Below are 25,280 nucleotides of genomic sequence, written 5' to 3'. Positions count from 1 at the left end.
TTCTAGCATCTTAAGTATATGAGAACTCATATATAGATAAACATGTTAACCCGCAGGACCGTCACATATATGAATTAGGTATCTGTGCATGTCAATTATGACATATGCATTCAACACACAATCATCAACTAAATACACACAGGCTTTATTTTAGCACAGATAGATAATCATTTATAAACTAAGCTAGGAGTTCTAGAGCTCCAGGTTATCTGATGCTTTACTCATCTCTTTTATCTTCAGCACGTTTTTAGACTACAGTTCTAGCAAAATGTGCCGATAGCTTTAACGTTGCTCCAACCATGCTCCTGGTCTAAGCTTTATTTTCATTGACTCTAACTAACCTTTATTCTAGTCTAATTATGCGATTGAAACATTTCAACTTGAGACAAAGCAGCATTAACATATCCGAGAAAAGGGAAAAAGTCACAAAATTTCCAGAGGAAAAATATCACACAAAATCTGTACTTTAAAAAGTTGGCTTAAAACTCAGCATTCAAAAAACTAAGATCATGGCATCCAGTCCCATCACTTCATGGCAAATAGATGGAGAAACAATGGGAACAGTGAGAGACTTTATTTTCTTGGGCTCCAAAATCACTGCAGATGGTAACTGCAGGCATGAAATTAAAAGACACTTGCTCCTTGGGAAAAAAGCTATGACAAACCTACACAGCATATTAAAAAAGCAGAGACATTACTTTGCTGACAAAGGTCCATCTAATCAAAGCTATGGTTTTTTCAGTAGTCATGTATAGATGTGAGAGTTGGACCAGAAAGAAGGCTGAGTACCAAAGAATTAATGCTTTTGAACTGTGGTGTTGGAGAAGACTCTTGAGAGTCCCTTGGACTGCAAGGAGATTAAACCAGTCCATCCTAAAGGAAATCAATGCTGAGTAGTCATTGGAAGGACTGATGTTGAAGCTGAAACTCCAATCCTTTGGCCACCTGATGCAAAGAGCTGACTTATTAGAAAAGACCCTGATGCTAGGAAAGAGTAAAAGCAGGAGGCAAAGGGGACAACAGAGGACAAGATGGTTGGATGGCATCACTGATTCAATGGACATGAGTTTGAGCACTCTGGGAGATAGTGAAGGACAAGGAAGCTTGGCATGCTGCAGTCCATGGGGTCGCAAAGAGTTGGACACGACTGAGCAACTGATAACAAGGAAAAAACATTCCTCTGGTAGAGGACGTCTTAGTGGCAAAGGCTGTGCACGAGGAGAGAAGGGGGCCTACAGGACTCCTGGACTTTCTGGACTTCCTGTTCAATTTTTCTGTGAACCTGAAACTGGTCTAAAAACTAGTCTACTTAAAAGAAAAAATTCTCTTGCGATATTAGTATCAAAAAACAAATGTGGCAGGAATCAAGACGCAGATGTAGAGAACAGACTTGTAGACACAGATGAGGAAGGGGAGTGTGAGAAAAATTGAGAAAATAGCACTGATAATATACACTATCATATGTAAAATATATAGTTAGTGGGAAGCTGCTGGATAGCACAGGGAGCTCAGCTGAGTGTTCTGTGATGACCCAGGCGGGTGGGATGGGGGGAGTGGGAAGGACGCTAAAGGGGAAGGGATATATGTATACATAGAGTTGATTGACTTTGTTGTACAGCAGAAACTAACACAGCATTCTAAAACAATTATATTCCAATTAAAAAAAAGTGTTCTGTGTAGTAAACTAGGGTCTTGCGTAAGTTTGGCCTGTAATAAGGACTAATGCTTGTACTGTTTATACTGCCATGCCACGAGCATAGAGATATCAAAGTAGCCAATAACGACTCCTTAGGGGATGTTTATCATGTCACTGAGCTTTGAATTCACAAGGCTTTACCAAGCACATCAGCCACTGAGGATTATCAAGGAAGGAATTCTTCATTTAAATGCTCCCCACTATTTTACATGATAGAGTATAGCAATCTCTGTATCATATGGATTTATTTTAGTCTCTGAAAATAAATGAAGACAGGTACAGACAAGAAGAGCACCATGAGACTCTGCTCTCCCCCTGTGTCTCCCACTCCCACCACCAAAAGAGTGAGTTATTTCTACAAACTTTCAGGACCTGTTCTGATCCCAGGGCTTGTATGTGGATGGGGTGGGACTACTCACATTTCCCTGTCTTTATCTAAGCACTGCCTAGAGAATCCCATGAACAGAGGAGCCTGGTGGGCTGCTGTCCATAGGGTCGCACAGAGTCGGACATGACTGAAGCGACTTAGCAGCAGCAGCAGCAGCACTGCATGGGCATTAGCAATGCTTTGGTCCAACTGGATAGATCTTGTCCACTTTGGTTCATGTTCTCACCACAGATAATGATATTTTAAATTAGTTCCTGAATAAGTAAGAGAGACTAGTATACATTTTTAAATGTTTGTCTCATAATAATTTTTTAAATGCAACTAAATAACTTCTTTTCAGAGATTATAGTACCCTCGGAAGCCACTCTTTGACAAGGCCAAGATGCTGATCCTCAGATAGGATAAAGCAGTATAAAGTAGGTGATGTTCCAACTCATTTAATTATAGAACTTATTGAAGTAAGAAGTGATAACTTGTCATTTTTTTAATCAGAAAAAAATATACTTCCCAAGGTACAAAGGTAGAAGCTAATATGGTAGATTTGTCTTTTAATAGAGTTTTTCTTTCCACCTAAGGAACTGTGCATTAGTCCCATGAACAATGTCTAAGCAATCACAGCATCCTTAATCACCTTTTGCTCAGGCCCCATCTAATGTAAGGATTCTCATTGCACCGTACATGGCAGAGCAGATTCTGAAGACCCTAACCACTTGAAGAGGAAAATGATTTCTTAAACGCACTGCCGCTACATAAATCTCCCAGCCATTTTCTGCACCACAATTTTTCTCATTTTGTTTCTTTTGTGTTCCATTCAAGGTTTTCCTGCACTTAGACAATCTTTTACATTTTTTTCTTCTTTTGCCTGCATCAAAGTTAGGACTTTGTTAGGGATGCTTTGCTATCGGCATCTGTTACCTCTTTTTCTTAGGGGCTAAGGAGGAGGCTGCTGTGTGGCTGAAAAAGACTCTCATTCAGTTTGGAATTGCCTCCCTTTGCTTTCCTGTCACACTGTCAAGCTCAATCAGAACGCAATGAAAGTGATACAGAGACGAGGCTTTGCTGGCGAGACTTAGAACAAAGACAGCTCCATAGCCTAGTACAGATTTCACATCCAATTTAACTCTTTGGAAAAGGATTTCAGGAAATACATAGTCAAGAGTTGAAAAAATGGAGTTGGGTCTACTATAAAGGCTAAAAGTATTATCCTGGCTTAGATAAGCTACAAAGATAGGTTGATACTATTTTCTAGCATAAACCACATTAGCTGGCATTACACATTGAGCTTTCTTTACTCGTTAAGTTGCAAGGAGATTTGAGAGGAATTTAGCAGCTACATAAAATGACTCTTTCATGATTCTAGCTTTACCAGTCATTTTAGTTGTACAAGGTACATGAATAGCAAGGACCTAAATCATGTTGTTTAACAAATCTGGTATTAGAGGGTTAGTCTCAGTTTACTTATTAAGAATTTAGTTGAGTAAAGGATTTTAGGACTCAGTTCTTTGTGTAGATGACAATGAACAGGCCAATACTTGTATTTTGGGGAAGAAACATACGTCAACTACACATTTTGAACTGTGCTGATGGGTCCATAACTAATGTTTTTCATTCAATATATTTTTCCACGGGGAACTAACTGTAAAGAAGAAAATTCATTAAGAAGGACATAGGTCAATGGTGACCTCAGTGGACTCGACCATGACTTTGTTTCTGAAACCTACTTTCCACTTGTTCTTTATCTTAAAAGAGACTTGGCTTAATTCTCTGAATTTTTCAAATTTAGATCATGACAAGAAAGAAATGCTGTTAGATTAGTGATTTTGATTTTAAAGAATGATGGTCCTCTTTTTTTTTTCCAATGGATTTGAAGCATGCTGAAAACTGGTTCACACAACACACACCAGTGGTGAATCAAACATTCTATACAGCAGCAATAACACTAAGGCAATAGTGAGGAGAGTATCCTATAGGTTAAATGAAATATTTTTATAAGCTATTCTTTAAAACTGTTATGGTCATAGATATCATTGTCAAAATGCCAATTAATGTTTGTTATTTATGCATTGATAGGTATTTTTTGCATGTACTTTTATCTTACTGAAAATATAAAATTTTAAATAACTTATATATATATATATACACACATGTTTATATACACTTGGAGAGAGAGACATTGAAATTATTTTACAGACACAATTGCATTTAAAAAAACAGTCATATAACTGGTACCACATCACCATATTAAAGAAGATATCTCTTTGGAAAATTTTCCATGAACAAGAGATGATTAGAAGCAAGCATATGATAGACACCAACATTTCATCTCTGCACGCAATTATGATACAAATTAGAAATGCTATTATGTTGGTGCTCCATAATTAAGTAAGCAATTAAAAACAAAACTAGTTCATTAACAAATTGTCATAGCTAGGCCGACAAGTACCCAAAGAGGTCACGGTCACGGCGGTTGCACAAGATGATGACTAAGTCTTTCTGAAAGTAAAAATCCCAACCAACAGCATTGGCTCCATATCTAATTCATGTGTTATACAAATAGCAGTTTCATGGTGGCAAAATGGAAATAAATATTATAGGCAAGTGTGGGGAAGAGGAGAATTCTTTGTGGTAAGTTACCTGTACCATGTGTTAGAATGGCATAGTTAGAGTATGGTGAGATGTTAAAATGAAATGCTGTTTATTCAAAAATGAAAATAAAATGTCCTTTGATATTTGATATAGCTCTGGTTATTTTCTCATAAAACTCTGGCTATTTGGCTCTTTCAGTCTCTTTGCTTTAGGGGAATCTGTGCTTCTATCTTAATGAAGATGGTGACTAGAAATGAGCAGTTACTAGCGTAAGCTGTGAGATCCAGATATTTGTATCTATTTTTTAAGTAGCCTTCAGTTTGTAAGTATTTTCATTAAAAAAAAAAAAAAGGTTTCCCATTATTTCCGGTGAAACCAGATAGTGTCACAGAAAAAAAATTATATCAACAATGAACACGTTTAATAAATAAGAATGAAAAAAAAGTAAAATGGTTAATCCCTATACTAATTATTTGTCCCATTTTTGTTAATACAAATTAAATGTTTCACTTGGTTAATGACAAGTTTGATCAAACAGTTCATAAACTGATGGATTGACTTTGAAATGAATTCAGGGGAAAAAAAATGACATGATGTGGAGCTGGCAAAGGGCCGCCTCTAGTGGGAACAGATGCCCAACAAATTTGGCGAGTAGTTTTGTTCTCTTCTATCTGTTGCAGTTCACAATCCTAATGAATGTTATGTTTAAATAACATGAATAAAGATAAAGTGAAAATGAATTCAACTCCAGTTTGAGCAGCAGAATAAAAATGAGCAAACTGTATTATCTTCTGCCACCTAATCTGGGTTGAATTTCCTCTGTATCTTTTTTGTTTGTTGAAGAATCCTTTTCTTGAGTCTCCTCGGCCATTGACAAGGTCTTTTGAGATGAATATGAAAAGATAGATTTAAAGGTTAAGGCCAGGGTCAGATGGTTGCAGATGTTTTGTGAGAGATTGTTCGGTTCAGTTTGTGGTACTTCTCCTGACTAAGGTATTTCAAACAGGCAGACTCATGGCCAGCAACTGTCAATGAATGTTGTTTGTCTCACAATTGATCCATGCAAACACAAACACACAGTAGAAGGAGTGTTTGTTTTTCTTAGGCGGATAATTTTCCCCCAGCCCGAAGACATTATCGAAAACCAGAGAAGAAGATGTGGTTTTTATTTCTAGAAAGTAGGATGTTTTAGGTTTGGCTCTTCAGATGACCATCTGAGACCATTTTTCAAGGGATGAATAAAGGCACCATGTGACAGAAACTGATTAATCTGTAAAAGGTCGCAAAATTCTTCAAGAGGAAGAGAAAGGAAGTGGTGCTTGGACATAAAAAAAATAAATAGATGATAAATGAACTAATCTTATCTTTTGACTTGAAATTCTACTTAACAGACAATGTGAAAATAAAGGGGTAGAATTCATGGAGGTCGTATTGATTACCATTGGGATATTTCATTATTTGATTTAGCTCAAACTCTGTCTCCTCACAAGGAAGGTTGGAATAAATAAAGTTGTATACAGACATACACACATACATACAATGTGTAAATACAAATAATGTGTATATACAAAATTTGTGTGTGCAAGAATTGCTATATACTATTTGCTCAACTTTATAAACGTGATTAAAATATCCCCAAGGGCCATTTCCCACTCCTCCCTTGAGTATTTTACCATTAAGTATGACCTCTGAAATCCTACAGTTAATTGACTAAGACCAGTGGTTTCTTTCTATAATGTGCAATTTAGAACCCACAAGGTTGGGATAGTTCCTTTCTTAGATCTTGTAAAGAAGGCTTTTGATTAAAGTATATTTTGGAAAATTCTGTGTAAAAATATCTAGGATCTTGAAAGATTAAAAAAATACAAACTAAGAATTTTTCAATCAATGTACTGATAGGAAGCTTTTATAGTTCTTACTCTCCTATCATCTATTCAACGTTAGTCACTCTTCACATTTACATTCTTCTGAATTTTATCCTGCCTAATGCTACTGGGAAGACCATGTTTATTATTCTGACTTGATTCTTTGTAAAATAGGTGCTTGATAAGGATTATTTTCAAAAGACAAAAAGCGCCTCAAGTGATTACCCTCTCAAACTTCTTGTAAAGGAGGACAGATAGTGATCCTCATCATCACCAAAGGCAAATCTAGAATTTTCCAATGTTTTACATACTTGGATATCATACAATATAAGGTGAAAGTTTAGAATTTTTTCTTCCTGAGGCCTGTTGCCTCTGTTGAACATTTAGTCACATTTCAAAAAACAGCAAATTTTCTGTCATTCCTATATACTGAATACAGTATTCTCCATTTTGCAACTTCATCCAACTAAACCCTTTCAGTATAGCACTTGAGAATGCTATAGGTTTGCAAAAATTATGAACAAAGTCATTCTTATACTTCTTCCTGTAATAGTGAAAATATTTGGAAATAAAAATGAAAATTTAATTTTCAAATCTACTTCATGCTGTCAACACATGCATAAGAGGTATGAAACAATCTCTTTACAAGGATTCACCAGTGCGAGTTTTACACTTTCAGACTGTAAAGTGAAATGATTACCTTTTTACACAACACAATATTCTCCATTTTGCAACTTCATCCAACTAAACCCTTTCAGTATAGGACATGAAATTTTTTTAAGATTGTGATTTTGGTAGTGAGAGTGTTATCTGTACAGCTTTTCGAAGTAAGTGGAATGCTATTTGAAATACACATTTCACTTTTTGTTTTTCAGCTCTTCTGAAGGCAAAAGAAAAAACATTCAAGGAGCCGAAAAGAAAATTCCACAATAAAAACAACAAAACCTATATAACAGCTATGGTTTTTGCAAGTGCTGGTTTTAAATGCTTTATGATAAACCAGAATCAACATAATGTATTCATATCACAATTTTCTGAAGCATGTTTGAGTTTTTTTCCTAATTCACACTCTGCCATTATCCTGTTTTTATATATATTCATTTAAAAAGATTTACCGAACATAAATAAGAACAATTACAGAATTACAGAGTAGGATTACTTCTGGAAAAAAAAAATTATCATCAGTCGTATTCTCATCAGCTATTCTATTTGACTTCATCATTAAGAAAAGTATTCAGGATGTCTAGTGGGTGAAGAGAGCAGAAGTGTGTTTTCATTTTGATATGATAGCTGCATTCAAGTTATTCTCCTCTTTACAATAGATTTTACCTAGCTTTATCTTCATAGGAAGCTGTTTTCAGTTGAAAAGCAGAAGTGAATAGAAGTGTCATGACATGAGATTAACAGTACAACCGGTTAGTAAATCAAATGTTTGAGGTGAAGAAAGTAGAATGTGACATGCATCAGCAGGATGGACTGGCAGGATTTTATGGAGACAAGTGAAAAGAAAAATTTGAATCAATGGTCGATGCTCCTGATATCTGCATTATTTGAAAGCACGTGGTCCATTTCACCAGTCATTGTAATGGATCTGAGTGCAAAGAGACACTCTCTGCAATATCAGTTCATGTTGAAATGATAACCAGAGAAGAAACTAGTCCAAGTTCTGTTTCCAGCTACTAAAAAAAGAAAAATGTTCCTCAGGCTGAGAAGGCTGGTATGGTTCACTTTTGAGATGCCAAACCTCACTGTAGGTTCACGTCATAATATCCACATTATTCACTAAAGAATTAATTTATTCCCAAAAATCCTTCATGCTGCCACTTACATAGATTTTATAAAATACTCAAGAGTTAAGACTTGAAAATCTTGAGTGTTTAGCTCAAGTTTTAAACAGATACGAGCAATTTATTGGGGGCACTTTAAAATGCATGCTTAAGCACACGCATGGATTTCTTTCCTCCTTTTGGTAAGTATTCACAGAAATACATAAAAACTTAAATTGAAATTGGTAATGCTTAAAGATTTATCCGAATAGCTTTGGAGATTTTCTAAAAGGTTAATTTAAAGGCTTAATAAGAGATACTTCATGTCATCATCAGTGTCTTCACATGGAAGATTCTTAAAACTCCACATACTTTGGCATTTTCTCCATAAGTCCATATTTTTCATTCTCCATTTTTTTTACAGCAAGTTTCATTAAGAATAGGGTTAATACTGTTATGTGCCTAATTTTTACTTAAAACTATGCTTTTTTAAAAGAAAAAAAAAAAAAGCAGAATACACACACCAAAAAAAAAGCCCATTAAATACCCATACTTTAATATATGTTCCTCAGAAACAAATGTACAGTTAGATAACACATAAAGAATTATGAATGACTAATTATATTTTGCATATTTACAGCAAAGACAATTAGCAAATAGCTTTTATATGCAAAATAAATGAAAAAGTAATTAAGATGCACTAACCAGAGCAGCAATATCAAGTCTGTTGTCTTGCGATTCATTCCTAACAAACATAATAATTATGCATTCATTGTCATATAATTAAAACAGCTCTGTCCTTTAGAAAAATGGTTATTTACTGTATAATAACATGAAGAGTGGCAGAAGTTCCTCATAATGGTGAGCAGGATAATTAAATATTTCTTCTTAGGAAATGCTCACCCAGTTTAGTTTATTATCATAACTTCTACCAGCAAGCAGCTGTCCCTCAGGAATGCCAAGTGTTCTCTCTGAGGTCTGGGAAAGTTGTTTTCCGTTTTGTTCGTCAGCTCTTGTCTTCGCCTTGCTGTTGAATTGAGCAGGGATGCTCCTGGGCCACTTTGCACTTTGCTAAGCCTGGTCCCCCTGGAGGCCATCCTCAGCTCCAGAGGGCTTCGGGAAACAACTCGAGGCCTGTCTCTGTCTGCAATACAAATGTGCTATGACTGCTTCTCTGAAAGAATATATTTTCTTTTCTGAAAATATTCCAATACTTTCAGTTTTTAATCACTAAGAGAAAACTAAATGATAACCTGAGACTTTAAACAATGTATTAATTAAGTATTAACATCCCATATATCATGTCAGATAAACAGCTGCATTTTAGAAATATGCACAATGCAAAATGGTTAATGTATCTGGAAGTTAGTCTAATTAATGTGATAGAGATTGTTCTCTGTATCCTCCACAAATAGATTGAGGGAGCCATTTTGTTTCCCCAAAGCTGAGAACATCTCTATGTTATATTACTGACCAGTTATATCACTGACTATTCTTTCTTTACGTAAGTACAGTACCTGTGTAACGCAATCAGAAATCATTCAAGTAAGAGATATAAATTATTTTACAACTGTTTGGTGTGTAATTCTTATATATTGATGCTACTATATTGTCATGAGTATATAGTCAACAAAATTAACTTATTTTATATAATAAAATCATGTGTCCAGTGAGAGTGGAGAATGCAAGGGGATTTGGAGAGAGCAGTATCTGTTAATTATCAGTTATTGATTTTTACAAAATGTAATAACAACTTTAAAAATTATTGTTTATAACATCTTTGATATCAAAGAAAGGTAAATCTTAGGTAGGAAAAATGTATTGAATTATTAATTAAAATTTTCTTATTTAAAATATCCTTTGTATTATATTTATTGCATAATTTTAAATAATAGTAAATGTAAACACCAACCTCAGAGAATAAGAAAATAAATGGTTTGGTTTAGATTTTGTGATTTGACTTTATTAATATATTTGAAACTATTTCAGCAGTTACTTAGCTACCATTCATTAATTGATTGAGATCAAGAAGGAGATAGCAAACAGTAAGCATAGCATCTTGTTTTGTTTAAGAGCCATGACTTTATTTTGAACATTTTATCCTGAACTATTTAGATATTTTCTAAATATTCTATACTATAAGCTTATCTGGCTTGTAATAAAATGGATGTATAGACCAAGGAGAGTCTGTAGAGATAATAGATGGTGCTTGTTTCTGTGTTACATTTAGGAGAACTTAACCATAACTTAGAATGCTAAGAAGAAATAATTGCCCTTAAATGAGACTGGTGAAGTGTTTTGTTAGAGCTCCTGTATACTACCAACAGAATTTGGGAATAGAAAGAAAGCAGAACTTAAAATTATAACAGGGCATACTGATAGCTACTTCATCAGTGAAAAGTAGAAAAGAAAAACAATGTAGTCACATTTTAAACTATAATGCAAAAACAGTGCAGGATTCCCCATTACCAGTATACCAGAGGCATCAGGAATAGTAAATAAATATATATACATATTCGATTTTATAGTTTATTTTTTAAGGAATCCCAAAACAATTTTAAGTAGTCATCATGGACGGCGGAGCTTGGTGGGCTGCCGTCTATGGGGTCACACAGAGTTGGACACGACTGAAGCGACTTAGCAGCAGCAGCAGTATGGGGAAGGAAATCATATCTTTATTTCTTCTTACATTTGCTTTTTGTTTGACATAGGTTTTAAATTTTAGCTACTTGGGCAATGGAAGAGGCAAAGAACACCATAGTTTTTTTTCTATTCTTAGTGCTTATTAAAGGTGTTCATTTAACTATATATACATCTGTATTTCATCTACTTTAAATCCTTATTCCAGAATGTCAGTAATCTTCTATCTTGATGGTTTAAAGAATAGTGGGGTTCTTCACCATTATAACAGGAATATCAGTTTTTGTATCTGCTATGACAGAGAGTAAAAATGATCAAACATTACACCCTTAGTAATAAATTTGCTTCTCTTTTCAAGAAATAAAGTTCATAAATGTGGGAATTGGTGAATGCATGTACCTCTTCATGCATCTCTTGCTATCTTCCTTCCCAGAGTGCACATTTCTCAGCAAATTGGGAGATAGGAAGCCCAAGCTCAATGACTGAAAATTTAGAGTTCACCTTGAAGTTATTATCTGTCCCTTTCAATGGAGCCTTCTCATCCACCATGAGTCAACTATTTTGTGTGTATATATTATGCACTCGCAGTCAGGCTAAGGAATGGAAAATCCTGGGAGAAAGCAACAATGACCTTTCTTGTTTAAGTACATGAGATGGTGCATGAGATGTGGCAGTTGCTTGATCAACATTATTGAGTAAATATTTCCATCATATACTCAAAAGACACGCACCAAAGGTCTTTGTCCCTTTTCAAACTAATGTTGAAGGAGAACTCTGTTTCTGTCTCCATATTATTCATCTCTACCCCGCTCTTCCCTCAACTATATACAGTTTCAGTTCTGACATATCTTAACATACATACACACAACTCTGGGACGATAGGGTGGGGAGGGAAGAGGATGGGGGGTTCAGGATCGGGGGGACACATGTATACCTAGTGGCCGATTCATGTGGATGTATGGCAAAAACCATCACAATACTGTAATTATTCTCAAATTAAAATTAATTAATTAATTGGGGGAAAAAAAGAACCCACCTTGCAGTGCAGGGGACGTGGATTCAATCCCTTATGGGGGAACTAAGATCCCACATTCCGTGGGGTAACTAAACCCCTGGGCCACACCTAGAGAGTCTGTGCACTGCAGTGAAGATCCCGCGCGCTGCAGCTAACACCTGATGCAGCCAAATGTAAATAATAAATATTTTTAAAAACACGATCCCAGCTGTATCTGTTGTCATGTGTATGATATACATGCAGTAGAATCTCAATCTACAATCACTGTATGACCAGTTGACAGTCTAAAAATGAAAAAAAAAAGGAATGAATAAATAATACAAATGCTAACTGAATGTGCCTGCGGAGATGTGGAAGCATATCTTTTCAGCAAATGTAAGTATGTTTGCTCTGTTTCATCTTTGGCTTGTATGAAATCTGTGATGTGGCCATCTCTGTCATGACAGTCATGCATTAAGCCCACGAAGTCTTTCTGAGTGTATATTCTGGAAATAAATACTCTGTATTTGGGAATGAAAGATAATCAAACAGGGAGATTAGAAAAATAATTGTTTCTGCTGAAGACACAGACCTTCCTTTTGAAACTTGCTTTTGGTTCTTGGGCCAGTACCCGCTATGACTGTTGACCTAGAGGGTTCCAAGTTCTCCCCGAGGTCTGATGTAGAACTGAACTATGCACTTTGAATCACCACCACTCCCTGATGAGCAGCCCAAACAATTATACTGCACAAATTTTTGCTAAGAAGAGCTCAAACTAAATGGAACTTTTCAAATTGATGGCCTTATTGTAAAATCTTCTTTTTTGAAGGAATGTTAACCATTGGACTGCCAGAGAAGTCCCTGAAAAAATTCTTTATAAAAAATTTCTAGGTACTTTATTAAAATTTAATGTAAATATACTTTACATTGTAAGTCTAATATTTACTCATAAGCTTAACAACCTAGAGTAAAAAGAAAGACTTTTATAAGGCTGATATTAAAAATCAGAACAGAAAGAAAGATCTTAGGTACACATAATGAAAAATCATCTCAAACTACACTCTTCGCCTCACATAAGGCTTAATAAAGTGGATGATGCTCAAGAACATAAAAACATGACTGTTTTTATTGCTCACAACCTTCATTTCTGACTGTCGGTTTTCATTGACTTACTGGATCTCCTAAGGAATAAATACGAGCAGGTGCAAAGAAAAAGGAAGTCTATTTACAGACCCCAAATGATGCCATGTGATTGAAAATTGGGCCTAGAATCAAACTGGCCTAGAATGGTTGAATTTAAAGCAGGTGAGTCCAGGAGATTACCATATGAAGTTTTCATGGTCCTTTCTGCCCAGTAAAGCAGCAAGGATTTTCTAAACTCCTCACTTCTGTGCCTTAAGACTCTTCTAATTTGAAAAATAGGAGTCAAATAAACCTTAGAAAAATTATATAAACATACACACAAAAGTATCAACATAGAATGTTGTGGTGAAATCCAGGGTTAACAGGTAGAAATTAAACAGTCTTATTCTTTTTTTTTAAATTTTGTGTCTTTGTTAGTTTCAGCAGGACAGAATACTGATAGTCACGTGCAAATACAATTGGTGAATAACCCACAGAGAGTGAGTCTGCCTTTCCCATTGCACAGGCAAAGGGCCTGTCCAGACTTAATGCTGGCTCCACGCTGAGTTACTATTCATATTTCCAACAAGGTAGAATTTTTTTTAAAGACATTATCTCCAATGAATAAAGAACTCTTTAGATGGCTATTTAAAATGGGATAAATAAAATTGACATTTACATGATTAAAACAAGATTTGATATTACTACATCGCCTAAGGTTAAATGGGCCAAAGACCCCCTACTCATCCTCGACTTGAAAAGGCAAACAAGTCTGTTCTATTCACCCTAGTTTTAAAATGTATATATTAGGAGGCTAGAAAAATTAACACTGATATATCTGATCAGCAATTATTTGGGGCAACAGTTAGGCCAAAGGGCCTGAGGCTCAGCTCAACTCCACTCTGAGGATCCTAGAGCTTTTCATATTAAAGTAGGTCAAATGGACAGGGAACAAAAAGAAAAGAAAAACTTCTAAAACTCTTCCTCTAAGACCAAGCTTGTTGAATGGATCCTAATGAAAACTAAAGTTAAAGGTATAAGAGGTTACAAAATTGAGATCAAAGTGTATAAAATTGATACATTTAAATAAGCATGACTGAGCGACTAACAGTTTCACAGTTTATATAAGATGGTTACATCTCTTTGGTTTAATTATATAATGGAATAGGGTCTTCCCCAGTGGTTCAGTAGTAAAGAATCCACCTGCCAAGCAGGAGACACAAGTTCAATCCCTGGGTCAGGAAGATCCCCTAGAGAAGGAAATGGCAACCCACTCCAGTATTCTTACCTTGAAATCCCATGGACAGAGGAGCCAGGGGGGCTACAGTCCATGATGTCACAAAGAGTCAGACATGACTTAGCAACTAAACAACAAGGACAATCACCACACTAAATACTTCCAAACTCCTTAAACTCCTGGACTTTGGGATTTTCACTCCCTGTTCCTCATTATGTCCTAGATGCCAGGGGCATGCCAAAAAGAACCTGAGTTTTACCCAATCATGCACAAACGGAGGTTGGTTATTTCATCATGAGGAAGTAACCCATCAGGCCTATTTCAGGCAAGGGAAAAGGCAGTGATAGAACAAGAGGTGTTTGTGGTGAAGGCCACAAGCATGTTCAAGAAAATCCCTTCTTCTGTCTGCCAAAGGCCCCCCAATGTTGGAAGAATCAAATTCTACCAGCTTCAATCCAGCTATATTATATTTGAATCATAATCCTGAAATGTACATTGATGCTGAAGAAGTCGCTTCTTCAAAACTTTCAGGCAACAATTAAGTATTCCATTGTCATGGCTCAATTAAATGGTTTGGCCTGAGAAAATTGGGGATTGTAAAGTGAGGATGGAATGTGCTTTGATCCTCTTTCCAGGGTTATTGTTTCATTAATAAATGAACATGTCATTTGTCTCACCAGAGGGAGCTCATGCCCTCCAGGCTTTTTTCCCTTTTTTGTTCAGGTTTTATAAAGATGAATTTCCAGTGCTCTGAAATACCATGGATTAGTAGTTAAGCCTGACAGCACTTCGGGGAGTAGCGAGCTTAAAGTGCCTCACACAGGTCTCCAAAGCACTTGTTTACTAATAGAGGAAATCAGCGACCGTCTGCAGCTGCTGATATCGTATTACCATTTGGAAAGACAGTAGCTGAGATAACAAATCACACAGTTTTAATAATTACTCCTGCATTCCCGTTTTTTGTTTCCTGCATAACTGTAAAGGCTGGATTTCTTCCAAATAAACAGATAAAAACAGTATGGAACTTTTATCTTTTAATGATAATGACAACACATCATGTTTCACTAAAAGTTTCCTGCTGAATTTTTTCTGATTTCTAGAGTTTCAATAAAATGTAATTATACTTTATAATTCCACTCTTTTAATCTTCACTTCAAAAACTATTCACAGTGAGCAAGTTTGCCAGGCACCCAGAGTAGGGGGACAATCCGCCTAGACTCACCCATGTGGACCCGCTCTTGCATTCTGTCTTGGGGTAAACCTGTCATTGAAACTGCATCCTGTACATTGAGCTGCTTTGCATTCAAATTAATAGCTAGTTTAATTTGAATGTAAAACAGCTCCATTTATGCCATCACTTAAAAAAAAAAGAAATAAGGTATTTGGCAATGAATGGATGTTTAAGATATGATACATTTGCAACATATTTTTAATCCTAAATTGAACCTATATTAGTATAGGGACATTTTAATATCAATAGATAAGTCATAAAAGAAGCCTTTAAAAAATCTGCATAGTAAATATGTGCTTTAGGGGTCAAAACTACTCCATTGTACAGATACAGTACAGGGTTTAGTTCATATGGTTGGCGCTGGGCATTTTCCGGCAAATCTGTGTATTGTTACATTTCTATAGTCCAAGAATGGCAATTGATTTTTAAAACACATGCTGCAACTTTATTTGCTCAGTAATTACATGGCCTTTATTTGGAGGTCAGTGAAAGAACAACTAAATAGGAAAATGAAGTCTTCCTCCCTTGTGCAATGAAACCATAAAAGTTGGCAGACAGAAAGGAATGCTAAACTTTTTCCCAGAGCTCTGAGTTTGGTTTCCACTGGTCCATGTTCCATTGGGTGATTAGAGAAAGCTTTTTTAAAGCCTTACTTCAGAATGATCTTAATTGGTACAAGGTTGAGCCCTTTCTAGGAGGGGAGGGAAAAGGTTGAATAGCCTTTTCAAGTCACATGAAAGTTTCTAGGATGAATGTACGATAATTAGATTAATAAGTAGCTTAATTTATCACAGCTGAGGATTTCAACAGCCACACATTAGAGCAAGAAAAAAAGATTAGTGTGATTCTAGTTTGTAAAAAAAAAAATTGTACTGAAACTTGATTAACCTTAATCACAAAGCGCCTTTCTTCCTTCGTCTAAATGTCTGAAGCGGGGAGGGTGTGTGGAGTGGGGAAGTGGGAGAGAGGACCTGAAATAATCAGAAAAGTCTTCATTTATTCCTTTCTGTCTCCCGGTTAATGAGCGGTATCAGGATTGCTTGAACCAACTTTTCCCTTTACTGTTTCTTATCCTTAAAATAATGGGTTAGGCCTAAGCCTGTAAAATCTTAAATTATGTTGCCCACCCACATCATAGAGATAAGTCTTTTCTGATGTGTAATTTGTCATAAACAGATTCTCCTGTTTTCACTGAAAAGAGAAAGGAGTAATGTGGTGGGGAGAAGAATGGGATTTGGAGGCGATCATAATTCCAGTTAGTATGTGGTGGCAACATCGAGGCTTAGATTGTTGGATATTTCCAAGAGTTATCTCAGAGCTGTAAAACCTGAATTTAGTCCCATGCCTTCAAAAATCATTCCCCAAACAAAGGTCAGCATAAGTTACGAAAAGAAGTATTCACTGCTAAAACCTGCTGAATCAAAACAATTATTATGACAGCAAGAATGATTAATTGACTCAAATAGTGCTAAAAAATCAGATAGGAACTGACACACAAAAATAGGCCCATTGGGAGTCTTTTTCTGCATCTCCTCCACATATGCACAATAAAATATTTTGACAAAAAGTGGAATCTGCTGGACCATCTGATGGTCATATCCAACGGGGGTGGGCTAACATCAGATTTGATTAACCTTCAACTTCCTGACTCCTGTCTAGCTACAAATGAAACTTCAGCACTGTGTGGAACAAAGCTGCTGGCATCAGCATCGGATTCGCAGTAGAAGAGCCTGGAGTGTGAATCTATGGTGCCTGTCAACACTCCACAGTCATCGTGATGGGGAGGCCAGCTAATGTGAGCCCAGCGGTGGATTGGTGCATGGGGCACTGCCCCTGTGGCTGCGAGAGAGGGTCTGAGGGCTGGATGTGGGCAGGCAGTGGGGACACCCCCAAACTGGAGGGAAAAAATACAAACCTAAAATACCAGACGACCTCATGACGGCACTACCTCTAACAAACCAAAATCACTGTGCCTCTGAAACTTACACAGAGGAGTTCTGACAGAGCTGCAGGTGTGGTTCCAGCTAAAATGTTGGAAAGTTACCTGTGGCCCAGCTTGACAGACAAGGGCAGTACCAAGGGTGCTCATGCACCAGTCTGTGTGACAAGTTTGGAAACAGAGCCAGAGCCCAAGGCGAGGCCATATCCACCGTGGAAGTCTTCTCAGAGCACATCTTCTCTTCTGCTGGCATGAAGAAAAGCTTTAAATTTTTTTTTAAATCATATAATGAAAAACTACATCACATTATTTCAAAATACTGAAATTTAGAACATCAATGTAATTATGGACTCTGAGTAAACTTGGAAAACCAAAGCACAGTTAAGCCAGCAGCCAGAACCTGCAAATGTGCTTTTATCTAAAATGGATATCTCATTACTGGTTAACAGTATTTAGTTAGGAGGAGATATGACCTCTAATTTGCCTTTAAATGATTAATTTGGTGTTTAAATAAGTGTCTTTTATTTAATAATGTTTTCTTCAACCAATTCACTTATGTCAATAAACTCTTTGTTTAACCTTCTTAAAGGAAACATTTTCTCCGCTCAGAGGCAATTAATGAGCTATCAAATAAATAGTTACAGGAAAATGAACTAAAATTAAGGCCTGTCCAGATCAGCAAATGTGCTTTAATCAATGAAGTAAGAACTATATGTTACTGTCCACTGCACCGTAAGAAGTCTATCTATTCCGTCATCTGCCCATCCGTCCCCTTTCTGTCAGAGTTCAGGGCAGAAGCAACTCACACAGTAAAACTTGCTGATGTGGGAACATCTCGTACACAGTAAGAGGCATTTTCTCTTGAGTGCTGTTTCTTTAAGTTTGGTGAAAACAATTATGTATCTTCAATCTGGTGATGAGTTGTCATTTTTTTAATGAGAAATTAAGGGAAACAGAAAACATATGCCATATTAATAGAACATATAACAATGTTGATATTATATTGATTAATATCAATAATATCAATTTTATTGAAGAATAATTGATTTACAGTGTTGGGTTAGTTAGTTTCTGGTGCACAGCAAAATGATTCAGTTACACATATATATACATAATATTTTCCATCATGTTTTATTACAAGATACTGAAGATAGTTCTCTGTGCTATACAGTAGGATTTTGTTGGTTATCTAAAAAAGGCGAAAAATTTATACAATTTGAAGAGAAACCAGAGTATATATCTATTTGATATATAGTAGTCTGCATCTGCTAATTCCAAAGTCCTAATTTGCCTCTCCTACCACCTCCCCGCTTTGGTAACCATGAGTTTGTTTCTATGTCTCTGACTCTTTCTGTTTCTCAAACAAGTTCATTTGTGTCATAGTTTAGACTCCACACATCAGTTCAGTTCAGTCGCTCAGTTGTGCCTGAGTCTTTGTGACCCCGTGGACTGCAGCACGCCAGGCTTCACTATCCGCCACCAACTCCTGGAGCTTGCTCAAACTCATGTGCATCAAGTAGGTGATGTCATCCAACCATCTCATTCTCTGTTGTCTCCTTCTCCTCCTGTCTTCAGCCTTGCCAAGCATCAGGGTCCTTTCCAGTGAGTCAGTTGTTTGCATTAGGTGGCCAAAGTTGGAGCTTCAGCTTCAGCATCAGTCCTTCCAATGAATACTCAGAATTGATTTCCTTTAGGATTGACTGGTTTGATCTCCTTGCAGTCCAAGGGACTCTCAAGAGTCTTCCCCAACACCACAGTATAAGTGATATCATATAATATTTGTCTTTCTTTTTCTGACTACTTCACTTAGTATGATAATCTCCGGGTCCACCTCTGTTGCTGAAAATGACATTGTTTCCTTTTTATGGCTGAATAGGAGGAGGCTGGTGGGCTGCAGTCCATGGGGTCGCTAAGAGTCAGACACAACTGAGCGACTTCACTTTCACTTTTCACTTTCATTCATTGGAGAAAGAAATGGCAACCCAGTCCAGTGTTCTTGCCTGGAGAATCTCAGAGACAGGGGAGCCTGGTGGGCTACCGTCTATGGGGTTGCACAGAGTCAGACACGACTGAAGCGACTTAGCAGCAGCATTGTGTATATATACCACATCTTCTTCATCTATTCATCTATTGATGGACATTTAGTTTGCTTCCATCTCCTGGCTATTGTAAACAGTGCTGCTATAAACAATTGGGTGCCTGTATCTTTTTGAATTATGGGTTTCTCTGGACATATTCCCAGGAGTGGAATTGTCAGATCATATGACAACTCTATTTTTAGTTTTCTAAGGAACCTCCATACTGTTTTCATAGTGGCTACACCAATATTAATATCAGAGTGTCAGATAGTATCTTTTTCAGTCTTGGGGACATAAAAATGTATCATGGATAACTTAGCTTACCATTTTTCAGGTAACATTTTAAAACCTAGTTTTTTCTAGATAGTTATCTGTAGTATTCAAAGGCATTTTGTTTTGGAGGATATTAACAGAGTTAAAAGCTGTCAAATTTAGTATAGCTTTCTACAGTATGTGACAAACAATTAAAAAAAAATTTGATCAGTAGTAAAAATCATCAACATTTTTAAATTCAGTTTTTTCTAACAGGAGTAAATGAATCACCAAAATCTCTCATTCTCAGAAGAGAAACACACTGAGTGCGGCAGGGACTGCTGCCCATCCCCTAATAATCATGCCCCTTTTTCCATAGTTATAGATTTTTGCCCCAGGGCACTCAGCCATCAAAAAGTATAGATGACAGTAAAAAGGCTGGCTTAAAACTCAAAATCAAAAAACTAAGGTCATGGCATCTGGTACCATGACTTCACGGAAAATAGAAGAAGAAAAAGTGGAAACAGTGGCAGCTTTTATTTTCTTGGGTTCCAAAACCACTGCGGATGGTGAATGCCACCATGAAATTAAAAGACATTTACTCCTTGGAAGGAAAGCTATGACAAACCTAAACAGCATATTACAAAGCAAAGACATCACTTTGCCAACAAAGGTCTGTCTAGTCAAAGCTTTGGTTTTTCCAGTAGTCGTGTATGGATGTGAGAGTTGGACCATAAAGAAAGCTGAGTGCAGAAGAACTGATGCTTTTTAACTGTGGTGCTGGAGAAGACTTTGAGAGTCCCTTGGACTGCAAGGAGATCAAACCAGTCAATCCTAAAGGAAATCAGTCCTGATGCTGAAGCTGAAGCTCCAATACTTTGGCTACCTGATGTGAACTAACTTACTGGAAAAGACCCTGATGCTGGGAAAGATTGAGGGCAGGAGGAGAAAAGGGTGACAGAGGATGAGATGGTTGGATGGCATCACTGACTCAGTGGACATGAGTTTGAGCAAACTCTGGGAGATAGTGAAGGACAGGGAAGCCTGGCATGCTGCAGTTCATGGGATCACAGAGTGAGACACGACTGAGTGACTGAACAAAAACACAGTCCTCCTCATAACTGCTGACTGCAGCCACAGACTCAGTTCTGGCCAAGTTGAGGTGAGTGGAAGAGCCTTTAACACCAATTAAAGAGCCTTTAACAGCTTCCTGGAATAGGGTTGCCAACTCAATTTCTTTGTGACAGAAAAACTAGCTTCTATCTTATTTAAAGCCCTGTGTTGTCAGCTAAACCTACATCTTAACTAATGCACTAAGAATAGATATAAAATGAATAGAAACTCATGTATTGCCTGTGCCATGTTAAACTACCCAATAAGTCTGTCTCTCTCTTCTCTCTCTCTGTTTTAAATTACTCTTTTTCTTTTTTAATTACTCTTCCCTAAAACACACTTCAGATTGAGACTCCTTCAAAACCTTTTGGATCGCTCCCCATTGCGTTCTGAACTAAGGACAATCCCTCACTAGATATTCAACACTCCACGATTTTCTGAGCCTCCAATACTCATATACTTTCTATACACGTCTTCCTACCTTCTCTGACAATGCTGGATAATCGCACTTTGGGGGCCATGCCTGCCCTTCCTCTCTGCCAGTGCAAATCTTACCCACTAAAGTGAAAAAAACTAGTATCATTTGCGGGGGGACTTTGGTATCAAGTGGACCCCATCGGAAGCCATGTTGTCCTCATACAACATCCTCTGACTCTCCCTCCTAGCATTTCTCACAGCTTGCTATTGCACACTTGACCACTCTCTAACTTCCTATTGCTTCCCTGGTGGCTCAGCTGGTAAAGAATCCACCTACAATGCAGGAGACCTGGGTTCGATTCCTGGGTTGGGAAGATCTCCTGGAGAAGGGAACAGCTGCCCACTCCAGTATTCTGGCCTGGAGAACTCCATGGACTGTAAGTCCATAGGGTCACAAAGAGTCAGACACAACTGAGTGACTTTCACTGGCTCCTTGTTAGACCATAAGCTCCACATGGGCAGGGATGAAGTCTAATTGTCTCATCATTATATCTGTAGGAGTAGCACAGTGCCTGGCAATTGACATATAATAAATATTTGTTGAGTGAATGGATAAACATCTCTGAATCTTTCTCACTTATTGAATGAGGCTAATAATATCTAACTCACAGAGTTGTTGCTAGAAATAAATGAGAAAATAAAATAAATAATGAGTGTCCAAAGACTGACCCATAGTACCTACTCAATGAATGAGAAGCAATATTGTGCAGTGATTCACAGCATGAACTTTCAAATTAGACCTATCTAGGCACAGCTTTAGCCAGGTATCTGTTGGATGACATTGGACATTATCTCTTCTAGTCTTTCATTTCTTCCTTTTAAAGCTGATATGGAACTTACCTGGTATTATTGCTGAATGTATTAAAGCTGAACACCAATGTGCTTGTCTCAATAAGTGAAGGCGAAAGTCACTCAGTCATGTCCGACTCTTTGCGACCCCATGGACTGTACAGTCCATGGAATTCTCTAGGCCAGAATACTGGAGTGGGTACTCTTTCCCTTCTTCAGGGGATCTTCCCAACCCAGGGATCAAACGCAGGTCTCCCACATTGCAGGTGGATTCTTTACCAGCTGAGCCACCAGGGAAGCCCACGATATGTAAGCTTACCACAATATGTGTTAACTAATAGACATTCACAAATGGTATTTATTGCTACCCATCACTCATCTAATCATTTATTTGTACAGCAGATTTTTTTATTGACTAAATACTATGTAGCAGACACTGGGCTTCATGCTGGGAATACACTTGGGAACAAAGCAGAGTGGACCACGGGGCCCACCTCTTGAAATTTACAGCTCGGTGAGGCAGACCACTAAATACATAAACATGTCAATACATATATAAGTATTGGCTGTAAGAAACTTCTAAGGAAGAAATGACAGGGTGCTCTGAGAAAGATTCTGGATTTGCAGAAATAGCTACTCTTCATGAACCAGCTCAAATGGCTACAGCTCCATGTAACCCATCTTGTCTCTTCCCACCCTCTGCAAATTATACAGACTTTCTCCTTCATTCAAACCATATATTACATTATACTTCTATTATGATATTTCCTTTACTCTTTTACTTGTTTACTTTTACTCATAAGAATAGCTAATGAGGGACTTCCCTGATGGTCCAGTGGTTAAGAATCTGCCTTCCAGTGGGAACGGGTTCCCACTAGGAGACACGGATTCAACCCCTGGTCAGAAAACTAAAGTCCCACGTGCCACAGGGCAACAATGAAGTCTATTCTTACCCACCTCTACTGTACCTGTAGATCTAAAAGGATTCCTGGCACAAATTAAGAGCTCCAGCAATATTTGTGAAATTGAAATAAATTGTACTATCTCCTTTGACTTTCATATACAAAGTATCTACCCTAATTCAAATGACTCTAATCTCTACATGTAAGGCTATCTCTTTAGTTAGTGAATTACCATACACCAATTTCTTCAACATATCATAGATAATGAATAAATCAAAAGTACATTACAATAGTCAAGAGTTTTAATCATGAAAAAGCTTTAACATCCCATGACAAGAGGTATATTCTTGGAAGAATCCCAGACTGAAATCCCTTGACCAACATCAAAAGACATTCTGTTTTCTGTAGTATTTGGAAGTGCCTTCCCAATATAAAATTCTGCTGCTGTTTGTCCCATGATCTTGTTAAAAAGAACGGTCATCATTACTTACAACAGAAAGCATCCTAATGGCTCTTCCTGGCAGTATAATCCCCTTACAGAAAGGCAAACATTCATGTTACACCCAGGTTGAAAGGAAATAATACAGTAAAGAATATTGATCAGTTCACATAACTAACAAATCCAGAGATAGGGCTGTTTTACATGAGGCTTGAGCCAATGCTTCAAGGATATCCCAAAGACCTGGGTTCTTTCCATCTTTCTGTGTCAGCTTCATCCTAAAACTGGCTCCATTCCTGGTCCCAAGATGGCTCCTCACAGCTTTTGGGGCCATATGCTTTCTTTTTTGTGTCAAAGAGAGCAATTTTGTTCCAGCATTCCCAGAAAACCCCCTATAATTACTGTGTGGTCTGCTCAGTTCACACATCAACCTTTGCTTCAATCACTGCAGTTAAGAGGATGGGATGGAATGACTGGCTTTGTCCATTCTACCCCTGACTGGGAGGTAGTATATCAGTTTCCACAAAATCACATGAGTCCCAAAAGAAACTGGGGACTACTGGGGAGGGGGAAATGGATGTTGGCAAGGCATCTAACACATTCTGACTATATAAGGTCTCAGTCAGCTTTGGTCTGTGAAGTCTGCCTATTCAGGATAGAACTGTTCATTCATATCAGAAAGAGAAAAGGGAAAGGCATGGACTTCTCTCTCTTCTGAAAATGGCATCATATTCTTGAGGGTGGGGAGGTGGGAATGAACTTTGCTTTTGTATTGGCTCTGTTCATGGACTGTCTGATACTGTCTAATACTGTCACCACTTTTAAATAAAATTATTTCTATTCTAAATTTTAAAAATCATGACCACGTTTCCCCAGTGGTTAAGAATCTGAAAAACACCAATACAGTATACTAATGCATATATATGGAATTTAGAAATATGGTAACAATAACCCTGTGTACGAGGCAGCAAAAGAGACACTGATGTATAGAACAGTCTTTTGGACTCTGTGGGAGAGGGAGAGGGTGAGATGATTTGGGAGAATGGCATTGAAATATGTATAATATCATATATGAAACGAGTCGCCAGTCCAGGTTCGATGCACAATACTGGATGCTTGGGGCTGGTGCACTGGGACAACCCAGAGGGATGGTATGGGGAGGGAGGAGGGAGGAGGGTTCAGGATGGGGAACACGTGTATGCCTGTGGCGGATTCATTTTGATATCCAATACAATATTGTAAAGTTTAAAAATAAAAAAAAAAAAAGAATCTGCCTGTCAATGTGGGGACAGGGGTTCGATCCCTAGTCCAGGAAGATTCCACGTGCCACGGAGCAACTAAGCCCATGAGCCACAACTACTAAAGCTCACATGCTGTAACTACTGAATCTGTGTGCCTAGAGCCTGTGCTCTGCAAAAGAGAAGCCGCTGCAATGAGAAGCCACTGAATCTCAATAAAGAGCAGCCCCTCCTCACTGAAACTACAGAAAGTCCCCTGTGCAACAACAAAGACCCAGAACAGCCAAAATAAATACAGTTATAATAAGTAAAAGCAATAAAATCATATTGAACAAATAAAGGTCATGTAATAGGATTATATTCTTTGCAGCCAAAGATGAAGAAACTCTATACAGCAGCAAAACAAGACTGGAAGCTGACTCTGGCTCAGACCATGAACCCCTTATTGCCAAATTCAGACTTAAATTGAAGAAAGTAGGGGAAACCACTAGACCATTCAGGTATGACCTAAATCAAATCCCTTACAAT

The sequence above is a fragment of the Bos taurus genome, chromosome 10 (genome assembly GCF_002263795.3).
Source record: "Bos taurus isolate L1 Dominette 01449 registration number 42190680 breed Hereford chromosome 10, ARS-UCD2.0, whole genome shotgun sequence".
In the NCBI taxonomy this organism is placed as follows: Eukaryota; Metazoa; Chordata; class Mammalia; order Artiodactyla; family Bovidae; genus Bos; species Bos taurus.
The sequence above is the reverse complement of the archived record's forward strand: the minus strand, read 5'-3'. Positions refer to the sequence as shown.